Here is a 13,965-nt window from a genome sequence, read left to right as displayed (position 1 = left end):
GCGTATCTGGCGTGCATTTACTTAGGTCTCCCTGGCTACCGGAAAGGATAGCGAGAAAGGAGGAAGTCATTAGGATGTAGCACCTGCCAAAGCAACTCTGGTCATCCAACACTCTCGCTGCAGCCAGAGTGAGCCCTTTAAATGCCAACTGGGAGATTTCTCTCCACTCCTCAGACCCTCCCTGGGCTCCCATTGGTTTTAGGCATGCCAGCCCGGTCTCTTTTTCCAGCCCCACGGAGCCATACACTCCCCCATCCTCATCTAGAACTGCCGCAGCCATGCTGGCCTTTGTTTTTTTTTTTTAATGCTTTTTCTCCCTCCTGCAGCTCTGTCCTGTCCTGGGCCTTTGCTCCTGCAGCTCTTCTGCCCAGAAGACTCCCGCAAGGCCTCCCGCCTTCTCCCCACCCGTTAACTCTGCTCTGGTTCTCAGCGCTCTGCGGCTGGCCCCTTCTGAAAGCCTGTTCTGCTGCACCAACCCTCGCCGCATACACCTGTGTTTGCACCCGCGTCACCCCTTCATGGAGGCCATCATCAGGCTGTCGTTTACAGATAGCTGCAATCTGATTCTGTGACAATGTCTCCTCCAGGAGTCAGTTCTAGAAAGGCATGGATGCCACGGCTTTTGCTTACCATTGTTCTAGCCCTCAGCACTGTATGGGTGGGCAAAAAGTGGGCACCGAAAAATAACTATTGAAGGAACAAGTCTTTCAGCTTTCCCTGTCACCTGCGCTAGATTAGGACCCCTCATCCTACACCCTCTGCAGGACCCCAAACTTGCCCCCTGCACTCCTGTAGTTACAGACGTGGCTGCTTGTCGGATTATTAGTGTTTCCCTGGAGGGCGCTGTCAGGGCAGGGACCTTGTTCACTTTGCTCACCATCGTGAGCTTAGCGCGGAGCCTGGACAGGGCATGACGTCAGTGGCACAGTGCTGTTGGTGGACAAGCTCGGGGCCTAGTGACTGAAAAGCCAGTGACTCAGAAGTCTGAGTGTCTCATTATCAACTAATTCAAATGTACGAATTCAACAAATCACCTAGCAACGGTATCAGCACCTTCTAGGCTGAATGAGACATTATGTCTACAAACAGTGCCCGAAGGAGCCCGTCGCACTGGCCCGAAGCCCCTTCCTGGGATGGCTTCGGCTCTCTGGCCCGTGAAGTCCCTGAGTTCCGCTCTAGGCGGAGGCAGACTTTCTGTGAGAAGCTGAAGGCTCAGGAGCCGTCATTCGTAGCAAACCTCCGGGGCCTTGGGAGGGGTCCTAGCAATGTGTGCACAGGACCATGGGTTTGTGAAAAATTAGCAAAAGTATTTAAAATCAATTAGTTAAGGCCTTGTCCCTCTCCGCTCTGACTTACCTTCTGTCACCTGGTCGGGGGATGAGAGCGGCCGTGGGTATCTTGGGGGTCTGGCTATGGGGAAGTCGAGGTGGGGCCACATTGAGCTTGGTTTTAGTGGGATCTGTTCGTGTGATTTTCAGATACTTCTATAGTTAGGTCATGGCTAGCTGTCCCACTGCCTGAGTGGCTTCTGGGAATACCCCCACTGTGACAGTTTACCTGGTCTTGCAACACCAAAGTGTGGGCTAGTATCAAAAAGGTTCCTTCTGAGAATCACTTGCTTTGGCGCTGAAGGCTGTGGGCTTCCCTATACTTCCTGATTTCCTGAAAATGGCCCTTTGACCTTTGCTCTCCTGGTCTATCCACTGGTGATGTCCACCTCTATCTTCCTATGTCACCATCCTTTCTGCAGTAGCCTGGGACACCGGCAGGGGCTTTCCCTCCTGGCTTCGACTAGGCTACAACAGTTCTGCCGGAGGCACCAGTACAACCTTCACGGCGCAGCCGTCTCTCTGGGAGCCTTCCGTCCCCGTCACACCACCTTTCCTCCCTCATCCTTCTGATATGTCCCGTGGGACCAACACGCCAAAGCAGTGCACTGTTCTCTCCCCAAGACTCATGACAAACCCCCAAAACTGGGCCCTGGGAAAACAGACCATTCGTAAGAGTAAGAAAAGGCAGACAGGGCGAGCAGGAGGCAGAGAGAGAAGGAAAGGGGAAGAAGGTAAGAGCAGGGGGATGAAGGAAGATGATGACGATGATGACGGTGGTGGGCGGATGGCTGAGAAAAATGCCAAGCAGAGAGAGAACCAAGTCGAGATCTTTCCTTGCCAGACATGTGCGTGTGGGTTCAGGTCACAGTAGGAGTCCGTGGGCACCCTTATCCAGAGTCGGTTTGTGTCAGGCACCAAGTCAAGGCTGTCACATGCTTTCTCTCTCATCTGGTTCATTGCAAATATTTCCTAACCAGCTTCCCAGTTTCCGCCTCGCCCTCCTAAGCCTGTTCTCAGTCCAGCAGCCCAGCGCTCCTCTTCAGATGTGAGTCAGAGACGCCGGCCCCTGATCTCATACTCTCTGACCTCATTTCCCACTGCTCTGTCCCCACCCTTCCCGCAGACTCTCTGCTCCTCAAAGTATAGACCCGCTCCTGCCCCAGGGCCTCTGCTCAGGTTGTTCCTTCTGTCCGGAGGGCTGTCCCCATGGGTGTCCCCCTGCTGCTATGTTACATCCAGCTGGTCACCTCCTCACTCAGGCTCTTCTGGTCATTCCATCTAGAACTGCGGTCCTCCCTGGTCCCCTTCCTTTCTAACATAATATGTGGTCTATTTATTTATTTTTGTCGCCTATTTTCTTCCATTAGAATGTAAGCTGTATACAAGGGCAGGAATTTTTGCTCGTTCTCTGCTGTATCTCTCTTTTCGAGACTAGTACCTGGCACGTGGTGGGAGTGTCTCCAATGTTTGTCGAAAGAATGACCTCGTGAGGTAGGTGCTATTATTAAGTACCTTCTATAGCTGATAAAACTTGTGCAAAGTAGTTTGCCCAGGGTCACATGATGAAATGAAAAAGCAAGTGTTAAACCCGGCCCCGTCTGTTTCAAAAGCCTGTGCTCCTAAACGCGGCGCTGTAGTGTGGCCTTCCTCTTGCAACGAGGCGCCGAGCTCAGGACAAGGGGATGGTTTCTGCCATCAGCCTTCCTTGATAGTTAACCAGACCTCCAGGCCTGCAGATGACCGTAAGCTGCAAGGTGAGCGCGTTGACAGAAAGGGGTAAAGAACAGAATCGTAAAGCACACGCCCCGTGGGGAAGTGTAAGGACAGCTCTAAGTCCACTTGGTTAAAAGCAGGAACTTGAACTTGTCGAAGGCAACCTGTCTCGAGTAGAAAGGGGCTGCCTCCTTAGGGCAGGGTTACCTCCAAAGGGGCCAACACAGGCTCGGGGCACCAGCGAAGCTGGGGCACCAATAGAACGAGAAAAATGCTATATGGGTAATGGTTGGCTATTTGATATTTGCAAAAGCATAGGAAAGGTGTTATTGTAGGAAAAGACAGAAACTTGCTGGATTTTCTCCGGGGCCTGTGACTGATGACATTGTTTTCATACGAAACTACTCGTGGGGAGCTTGATCGGCTTTCCAGTGCGGAGCCTCTGAAGGTCGCCTGGCCCTGTTGATGGGGCCAGTGGACTCATTTATCTGTCATTTACTTTCCAACATAATATGTATGCGTGTGGTTTTTCACACATAATGGGAGGTAAATGGAGCAAGAACAGTTGCTTCGTAAATCCTTGAGGAATAATAGTGGTGTTTTGGGGAAGGTAGGGTTAATGCCGTTATTTTAAAATCGGAGCTGGAGGTCTGAAGAGCTCCTGTCCCTCCCTCTGCACCTTCTCTGATGTCATCTTTGTGAAGCCTCCTCTGTCCACTTCCCTGAGGTCCCCTCCCCCAGCACTACTCACTCCCTCTTCTGTGCTACAGATAGTATTTATCAAATCACATCATAATTACTCGTATTCAGTTCTGGTCCCCTGTGGGACTTAGAACGCCTGGAAGTCCATAGCTCATTCCTTACTGTGTTTTGTCCATCTTTGTATCTAGCACGGTCCCTGGAACATACTGCAGTTTCCAAAAATTTTCCAAAGGCAATTAAAGCCAGACTCTGGAGGCTAGAGGAGTTTCTAGGGAAAAGGTCTTCTTCGGTGAACTCCTTTATGAGATACGTTAGGTGCCTTGCTCTGTGTACAGAATAGGTTATATGAGAGCAGTTGCTTCTAGAGGTCCTTATTTCTCATCAGAACATCTCCGCTGGGCAGCTCCGTGACTCACGGCCTGAAGAGGAGGCATTGGTGCTCAGCTGTCCCCTAACACCTCCCTCGCTATGCCCCATGAAACGAGAAAAAACAGAAAATAGGCTTCTGTCCTTTGGGCTGCTGGGCCCCATCACTTCAATTGTCTGCGTTTTGGTTCCTCCTTTGGCACAGGTCATGAGCTGCAATGGGAGACCTCAGTTCCCTTCAAGCTTTCAGGTCTCTGACTCTTTGAGCTTACTCATGGGCAACCATCAGCCCGGAGGTCCGCTCTCTTCCACCCTCTGCAGAGCAGGTCAGGCCCAGTTACCCCGAAACCAGGCCTGCATCCACACGAGTCCATCAAGCTAATATTTTGTGACACGTCTTTCCTTTTGCTGGGAGTGCATTTCTCCTGCAATGCACTTGCCTTCTGCTGTCTACATCTGTGCTCTACTGCTGTGCTCCCGACTCTGCGAATCAAGCCTGCTCTCAATGGCCATTTTAACTAGATTTTGTTCCTATAAAAATGATGCAGTAAATTTAGAACGCTGAATATACCCTGATGCTACTTATGTATTTTATTTTAAACTGCACATGCTGGTTTTTTTGTCTGTTTGAGCTCAGATCTATTCTGCACCATACTCAGTCCCGGGCTTGCATCCCTGGGAACTATTTTCCTAGATGCCCTTACAGACCCAGACGAAGGGAGCCAGTGATGGAGAAAGAGAGAAGAGGAGCAGCCAGGTTCTCGCCCCACTCCTCTCTGCTTCTGATGCTGACTGGCAGCATCTTGCCCACGTTTCCGGCCTCTGCTATGCGACCCTTTCTGCATGGTTCCAGCTTTAGCCTGGAAGTGCAGCCATGGTTCCAGATCATTCCAGGTGGCCCCAGCACCAGGACTACGTAACACTGCTTTCTTCACTTTGTCCCCCTAGCCCGAGGGTTGAGGGACAAACCTGCGGTTCTCTGGCTTCTCAACTGTTTTGTCACCCACATTAAACTCCCTCTGCAACATCTAGCGTGGCTTCTGCTGTCTGATTGGACTCCGATTAAATACTCTGAATGTATGTGCTGTACCTTTTTAAAAATAGCTTTATTGTGGTATAATTTACATGTATAAGCCCATGACTTTCATATGTATGTATATGTGCTGTTTGAATTTGTTTTACAATGATTATATGTTCGCATGTTGCTTATATAATATTAAAAAATTAATAATTAAAAATATTAATAACAGGAGTATGACGAATGAAGCAAAATACCCGGTAATTTAGCTGGAGCCTGTAGGGAAAGGTCTGCAGCTGTCACTAACATTTATTCATCCAACAAATATTTTTTATTTACTATATGCCAGACGCTGAGGGTCTCTCTGAACAATGTGGGCATGATCCTGGCTCATATTATCTGCAGTAGTATAAATATGCAGTTTATATCAATATAAATATGCAGTTTATATCAATATTAACTAATTATAATTATTACGAAGACTTGAAAAGTGCAACGAAAGGCCTACCCTAGTCAGGGAAGGCTTCTCTGAGGAGGTAACTTACCAGCTGAGAACCAAAGGCTGAGCAGATAAAGCTTAGTTGCGGGAGAGAAATAGACAGAGTATGGGACGGTCAGGCTGGGCTGCCACTGCCTCCCTGGCTCCTGTTCTCTGAGTTTGCTGGGAGGTGCTTCTGCTCAGAACCCATGGTGGGTTCCACTTCCGGTCGCCCGCAAGCGTGCAGATTCTGTGGAAGTGCTGCAGCCCTGCCTCCCTCACTGTGGGACCCATTGTCTGTATCCCAGGTGGCTCTCACCAGGGAGAGAGGAAGCCAATGCCATGTGTCCTGTGCTAGTTGACAAGAATAGTTTGGAAGTGGCCCAAAAGCTAAAGACACCCTGGGGTCAGCAGTGGTACCGAAGTTACCCACGTCCATCAATCCCTCATCCTTTGATGGGAACAACTGACATTTTCCTCAGTCTTAAATAGAGTAGCATGCAAATGCCCAAGACAAGTCCTCCATTCATCTCCCATCCACATTTCCACTCCTAAGCTCTTCTTGAAGAAAATTGCTGAAACATGTAAAAAGCTACGCACGAAGTTTCATTCTTCCCAAGTTCTGTATTTTTCTTTGTGCTTAACCTAATTCAAATTTTTTTTTTTTTTTTGCCTGCGTCTCAGTCTTTCCAGTTCATAGACATTTGGCACTGGCTATACTCTTCTTCTTTTATTATAAGTCACCAGTCTCATTTTAACGTAAGCCACCAATTATTCTGGGAAATTAGGTTATGCATAAAGTGGCCCATTAATTGCAACGGCAGTTTCGTTACAGCATGTCCAGGTCTCCCAGACAGTAAAGTCGGGTTGCCTTTTCTTTTGATGTCCAAATTACAAAGGTAACAACAGGATCTTAGCTCGACCTCAGTGTCCTCCAGCTATTTCAGGCGTCCCGGACAGGATGTGTCAATCGTGCTTACCAGCCCACTGCTGTAACCACACAGGTACACCTGGTTCTCTCTCTCCAGCTCTGGCTCCTCAGGGTCTGCTTCCTGCAGGGCCACTTGGAAAGCGTCAGTGCTGTCACGGCCATCATGAAAGCTGAGCCGATGGAGCCAAGTCCACAGCCACTCCTCGGGCTTCCAAGCTCAGCAGGCTTCAGGTTGTCCCAGCAGAGTGGGATTTCGAGAGTGAGCAAGGAAAATGGCCCCTTTCTCCCAGCTCTGGGCTGTACTTTGTCACCTGGGATCTGAAGCAACGATGAGACTCACAAAGACTTCTGGTGAATAGTTTCCCTACTTTCTGGCCCTCACCCATCTAACCACTGGGGCTTAAAACCAAGTCCAAATAGCTAGGAGAGAAGAGACTCGGTCCCATCCCTCACGCCTTCCTGGTTCTCAGCCATCCAGCCACTGCGCCCAGGGCTACGCTCCAAGTCACAAAAGTTCCCAACCCTATCAATAGAGGCAGACACTCTCGTGTCTGTGGGGACGGTAGTTGTGCTGATGCTGACAGTCTAAAATTAGTACTTACTAGTTTTAATTCACTCGATAATCGAAATACCTAGTTTTAAGTAGATCGTGAAGAGAAATAGCCTATATCACAATGTCTTCCCCACAAAAAGACTGAATATATCTGCACATTTATGCCAAAAACATTGACAAAAACTGCTTAGGTGAGAACCCGCATATCATGGAAACTAAACGAGACTTCCTCCCCAGCTCTCATGCAGGGCTGGGGGAGGAGCTGCGGTTTCAGAGCAAGGCCTGTGGGCTAGCAATGCTCTCGCCTGTGTGAGGCCCAGCTTCGCCTCAAGATAGAGCCTGGGCTGTTTCCTGGTGAGACTTGCAACGCGGAGAATGGGTCAGGCTGGGACGCTGACTTTTTGAAGTGTCTGTCATTCTTTCACTTAGTATTCACTGTGTCCTCTTCTTCTTAAGGGCTTTGGGGATTTTTTTTTTTTTTAAGTATAAACCATTCTCTTTTAGAAGTTCACATTTTTTTTTTTAAATCGATTTTTTTGAGAATATTATGCTAAGTGAAGAAATTTAGACAGAGGAAGATAAATATAGTGTGTGAGCTCACATATATGTGGAATCTGAAAACCAGACTCATAGAACTAGAAACTAGATTGGTGGTTGCTGGTCACCAATGGGGGAAGCTGGTCACGGGGCACAAATTCTCAGTTATAAGATGAATGAGTTCTGGGGATGTCATGTACAGAGTGGTGACTGTAGTTAACAGCACTGTATTGTATATTTGAAAGTTGTTAAGAGAGTAGATTTCAAAAGTTCTCTCCACACACACACTCACGATGGTTACTATGTCAGGTGATGGATGTTGAGCTACCCCTATGATAAACATTTTGCAATATATACTTATAGCAAGTCATTATACTGTACACTTCAAACTTATGCAATACTCTATGTCAATTCTATCTCAACAAAGTGGGGGGAAATTGACTTTTTAGTAAGCCTGGCACTATTTCATTTACACTTGAGAATTCTCTCACATAATCCTCCTATGAGGTCAAATCTACTACTCGCTTGTTTTACTAATGAGGAAACTGAAACTTCGAGAGATTACATGACTCGCTCAAGGACATGGCAGAGTTGGGATTCAACACGCATAGCCAGATTCCAGAATCTCTGCTCTTATCTGATGCATCATTTCTCTCTACCCCTGCCCCCACCCCACTTCTGTTAAAAATCCTAGATTTATTGCCAATCAGGTCATCAGATTCTCCTCAGTACCTAGTGAAGACTGGTGGTTTAAACAACAGACATTTACTTTCTCACAGTTCTGAGACTGGCCCAAGGTGCCGGCAGCAGGGCTGGCATCTGGTGAGCACTCTCCTCTTGGGTGGCCAACGGTCTCCTGCTCACTGTGCGTTTGTAAGGCCTTTCCTCTGTGCTCAGGTACAGAGAGAAAGGGAGCAAGCTCTCGATGTCTCCTCCGACAAGGATACTAATCTTATCAGATCAGGCCCCACACTTAGGACCTCATTTAACCTTAATTACTTCCTTAAAGGCCCTGTGTCTAAATACAGCCACGCTGGGGGTTTAGGACTTCAACATATGAATTTTGCATAACACAAACATTCAAACCATAACAGGAGGCATTGTTGTTCTCCCCATTTTTCCCAAGTTGGTTGAGTAATTTGCCCGCAGTCATGGAGCTAGTCAATGGCGACACTGGAATGTGAACAACAGCATCATGCTCTTAACAACCATGCTGTCTCTCATCAAGTAGCCCGAGTCTTAATGCGACAGCTAACAACTTTAAACATGTCCTATAATTATCAGAGCTTTGCCATGCCTTTTTTTTTTTTTTTTTAAAGTTTCCTGCAAGGAAACAATCCCTCACTATTATTATTATTTTATTAGATATAGATTTTTATATTATCAAATTTCGAGAAATAATATGGAGTTGTTACCACAATCTAGCTCTTAAAATGCGTGCACATCTAAGTTCAACATAAAGTGAAAACTTCCTCTATTTCTAAGTTTCTCTCTCTATATAACTTGTAATTAATTGTATTTTAAAAGCTCTATTTCTTTTTAAGGATTTAAAGCTTTTTAATCCAAATTTCTGCTCAGAAAACTGGAGCACTAGAACTTGGTGACTTCTTATCCGGTATAAAGGTGAGCTGACATTGCTAACTGCATGTTCGTGGATTTGGTTTTGAGAACAGGTGATGTTGTCACGGTGTGGCACATTGAGTTCTGAAAAACGTATTTGAGAAACTAATTTTAAATTAATTAAATGGGAAGACACTTATACTCTAGGGTAAACTCAGTCAGGCGTAAGTAAACATGCCACCCTAGGTTAGGGCCAATTCGCATTACTTTAAAAAGGCTTCTCTCTCCTTCCCCTCCCCAATAAAACTTCAAATCAATAATAAGTAAGTTGTTATGGGTCTCAGGGTAAATAGAAAACAGAACAGGAAATGTCTATATAGATAAAGAAAGCCTGTAAAACATAGACGATGGTTGTAATTTTAAGAATTCCAATACAAATGGCATCAAGTTGAACTCTAATTTTAAAATAATAGAGGCTAAAATGCTTAAATGTTAGTCTTTAAGTGATTTTCCCCTCTTTTAATGGACTAATGTACATGTATCATGATCCTTTAATCTTCAGGCCATTATTATGAAAGTCACCTTAATATAGAAGAATCATTTTCTATGAAGGGTCAGAGGACCCTATGATAAAGAAACAATTGCTTTCAATGAATATTAACACGCACTTTCAGCTCCAAAGTATCACCTTTACAAGGGAAGAGGAAGAAGAGTTAAGAAAGAGGGAGAGACAAGAAGAAGTAGAAAGAAAGGGAAAAGGAGAAAAGACATAGAAGAGAAAGGAGGAAATAGACACACGAGAGAAAAGAATTCGTAAAAATGTTGGTTCTGTAGGTTTTGAAGGGGCTGTTTGTCAAGGTCATTTGCACAGTTCCTCCACGGGAGAGGAGCAACCGTCTTCTCCATCCTTTCGAAATTTAGATGAGCTCCTTAATGAGTTCACACAGCTCCCACTGTCCAGACAACCTTTGGCCTGTGAGACAGCAGGCCCTCCAGGTTTGGAGATGTAATACTCAGGCCTAATTTTAGCAGTAAGATTTCCATTGGGTCCCTAGTCCCCCCACCACTTACTCAAGCACAGGGATGGAGAAGGCATTCCCTGACCTGAGGGAGCCCATTTTGCCCACCACCTGCTGTCCCTGGGCTGGGGCTCTGCGAGGTCCCGTGGCCGTGGGCGTAGGTCCTGACAGAGGACCATGCATGTGGGGAGTATGGCAGACACAGAGAATGGCTGGGAGACATATCTTCAGCTCCCTTCCTTCCTTCTTGAGGCTATGGTCCAGCAACAATATGCCCTTCTAGGTTTTTATAATTTGGCAGTAGAGCAGGAAATTTTTAATTAAAATTAATTAATTTGATATTTATTGAGCACATACCATGTGAGAGGCTTCGGGGAAGATGTTAGAGTCCCTGCCTCCTTGAGATTCACACTGCAGTGGGGATGCAGTAAAAGTCCCTCATTTGTACCATAGCTTGTTCCCCTCCACCCACAGCAAATACGGTCACACCTTCCATTACACACTCTGATTCCTGGTCCCTCCCAGACTCTCCTCCTCCTGGCACCAACTCCAGCAGGCAAGAAGCTTTCCTTGTGCCCGGTCTGGTCTTCAGATCCCTAAACCCTGCCTCCAGTACCAAGGAGGTTTAGCCTATGCAACAATTAAGCAAAGAGTCAATGACAAATACTGCATTGGGTGCGATGCTTGTAGGTCAGCAATTTGGAGTAAATAAAGAAAAAAAAATCTTTGATGACCAGGAAATAAATAATCTGAAAGTCACCTATTGCATTTCCTTGCCTTTAAAAGATTTTTATTTTTAAAAATCGCATGTATTACTTCACTTTAACTCAACCCTCATTCATGCAAGCAAAACAAGACAAAGCAAAACGTATGCTCACCTTTAAACCCGGTGCAGGCTGTTTCACAATAAGGAGAGCCTTGCAGGCTTCTGGGAGGAGGTCGATTCTCTGGGTTTCTGCTATGGCGGCCTCTTCCCCTTGCTCCCCTCCTAGTTCTGAGTTTGCCAGAGCTGCGTGGGAAGCTGGACCCATTGTCCTCCATGGTATGAAATCAGGAACTGGCTGTCAAAGTATGTTCCTTCCACTTCTGGGTGCTCTTGTGCCTCTGCCATCTTTGTCACCTTCTAAGCTTGCCTCAAAACTTTCTGGGCGAACTGGTGGCTGTACTGTTGAAGGAAATGCCTGAAAACTTTCTAGGACAACTCTCATCCCACATTACTATGGCTCCTAGGTGATGGGTTGCCTACGCATTGCCTGGTGTGTGTCTCTGGCTCTTACTCACTGGAGGAACACTGATTTTTTTCAGATATAACTACTCCCATCCCAGGGACTCCATCTGGGGATAATGGCAGTTCCACCCCTGTGGCCAGTAATCCACGTAGGGAGGTGCTTGTGACTCGAGTATGGTCAATAAAAATAAGCGGGTGCAAAGAGTGGCAGAAAGACCTGCAAACGTTTTTGGGAAAAGTAATTTTTGCATCTGCATGTGGAATAAAGCATGATAGCAGCCATCTTGCTAACAGAGCTTGCCTGAGGACGATATTAACATGCCATGGACGGCAGGGTAGAAAGATGGAGAGAATGCGGGTCCTTGATGATGACGGTAGGTTTCCGAGAGGAGGAAGATGGCAGAATAAGAAATTCATGCTGTGGATGTATTAATTTTTTTAATGAGACTTTTTATTCTAAGATGATTGTAGGGTCACATGCAGTTGGAAGAAATAATACAGAGAGATCCTGCGTCTTCTGCACCCAGTTTCCCCCCGTTGCGTCACCTTGCAAGGCTAGAATGTCCTATCTCAGCCAGAACCTTGGCGTTGATACAATCCCCCGATCTTTCTGATGTCACCAGGTTTGCTTGCACCTGCTTGCCTATGTGTATATTTTGCCCCATGCAGTTTCATCACATGTGTAGGTTTGTGGATTCACCGCCACAGTCAAGCGACGTAACAGCTGGGATTTATGTTTTTAAGGAAGTCCCAAGCTCCCCCACCCTTTTGGCATTTCTTCCAGAGTTTTTGACTTGTGCTCCTTGCAGTTCCTGCCTCTGCCTCACCAGTCGGAGCAGGTCTCCGTTTATGTATTTTATAGTTTGGGCTTCGTAATAAGCCTTCATCTGGAGAAGAAATTCTCAGCTTCAAAACAAACAAATGGAACTGATAAAAATAAAACCTATAAAAGGTAAAAAAAAGCTTCGCTATTCAAATAATATTAGTTAGATAGAGCTTCATACTTCTTCGAGGCTATTACCTTTCTTAAGTTTCAAAACAGCTCTGATCGACTAAACGAATGAACAAATGCAACAAACATCTCCACTATCTATGGTTGAGGGAGGTTTAAGATAGGCACCGAGCTGCTGGAGAAGGAGCCCCGCAATGCCATGGCACCGCCTCTGCACCCCTCAGCAAGGAAGGGCTGCAGACTTCCGGAAGCGTGCCCCATTCCCTCCGCTGGCTAGATCCCACCAGAACTGAAAATTAAATGCTTTTCGTCACAGCCAGGTTCAGCACTGTGCCCCATGGTATCACAGAGGCTGAGAAGCTCTGTCAGGTCAGCTGGATTCTCCCGTGCTCAGCACCTGTCATGCGGTAGGGCTGGCGGTGAATTCCATGAAATCTCATAGGCTTCATTGGGGGAAATTTACAAAGTAAGAATGAACAGGGAAAGAGATGAGATGGGCCAAGGTCCTCCACTAGACATGCCGTGGGTGGCCAATTCCGGGAAAGGGAACTTGTCCCCTTGCCACTCTGCTTCTTACAGGGCAGCGGCGAGAACAACCTAATTGATGAGAGCTTAATCAGACTTCTTGGTACCATCTAGTCTGGGTGAGGTACCAGATCTTTACAGGAATTACCTGGCAGAGCCAGCCGTCCAGCACCCAAGGACCTTGGTTTATGGAAGGGAGGAACTGGTTCCTTTGAAGTTTGGGCGCAACCCCTCAAGCGGGGAGGAGGTGAGGAACCCAGGTCCCAGCTGGCTTATTGGCCAAGAAATTCAGAATGAGCCACCTATGTCAGTTTTCGACAATCTCGATTGTGGCACCTTGAGCCTCATTTAGCTTCATGTCCGCAGCACTTAGCACAGGGCCTGCTATATGATAGGGCTATGAGCAATGCCTGATGATTTAATCAACGAATGCACTTTTGTGTCAGTTGAAACAATGGATCTTGTTCTTACCGATGAAATGAGAGCCAGGTTAATCGTCAGTGTTGCTGTCCACATTTCTCGAATCCGTGGAAGTCTGGGTGCATGCTTTGCCTCTGCTTTGCTGAAATCTCTTGGAAGAATCCACAAGTCTATGAGAAGCCTCCCTGACTCGAGCAAAATCTGCTTCTCCTGAGTCTGCACCATCTCTCCCGGCAGCTCTGGCTAGTGAGGCGGTGTCTGGGGCCTGAGACACTCTGAGACGGAAGTCCTGCAGACTGCAGCCGCTCTGGAATTTCTCACGGCTGCTCCTGCTCCTCCAACCATCTTTTCAAATCTTCATTGCTTTGACTGAATTAGATCTGGAGTATAATGGGAAGTTGGCCACTGTTTGTAAATTTTTTATGAAAAGGATTTGAATGATTTGATATGAAAATGATTTACATCCCTTAAACAATTTTCTCTAGGACAGTGTGTTTTAATCCATTTCCCACTGAAAACCCCTTTTAATATGATTTCTCCCACAGAATCCCCGTTTTGAAAGATTTTGTTTATAAGCAGGCCCATTTGTTCAATAACAATTTATCTTCCCAAGAGGAAACCAAAAAGTCAAG

General features: G+C 46.6%; 1 long non-coding RNA gene across 1 annotated transcript; it reads left to right on the top strand.

The window, feature by feature from the left end:
- The first annotated feature begins 1,357 nt into the window (after nucleotides 1-1,357).
- LOC120602448 (uncharacterized) lies at nucleotides 1,358-5,143 on the top strand. Its single transcript, XR_005652768.1, has 2 exons — nucleotides 1,358-2,822; nucleotides 4,807-5,143. It is a non-coding gene; the product is annotated as an uncharacterized LOC120602448 (long non-coding RNA).
- The last annotated feature ends 8,822 nt before the right edge of the window (nucleotides 5,144-13,965 follow it).

The sequence above is a fragment of the Pteropus medius genome, unplaced genomic scaffold, assembly GCF_902729225.1.
Source record: "Pteropus medius unplaced genomic scaffold, Ma_sr-lr_union100, whole genome shotgun sequence".
Lineage (NCBI taxonomy): Eukaryota > Metazoa > Chordata > Mammalia > Chiroptera > Pteropodidae > Pteropus > Pteropus medius.
This window is presented reverse-complemented; position numbering and strand designations above follow the sequence as displayed.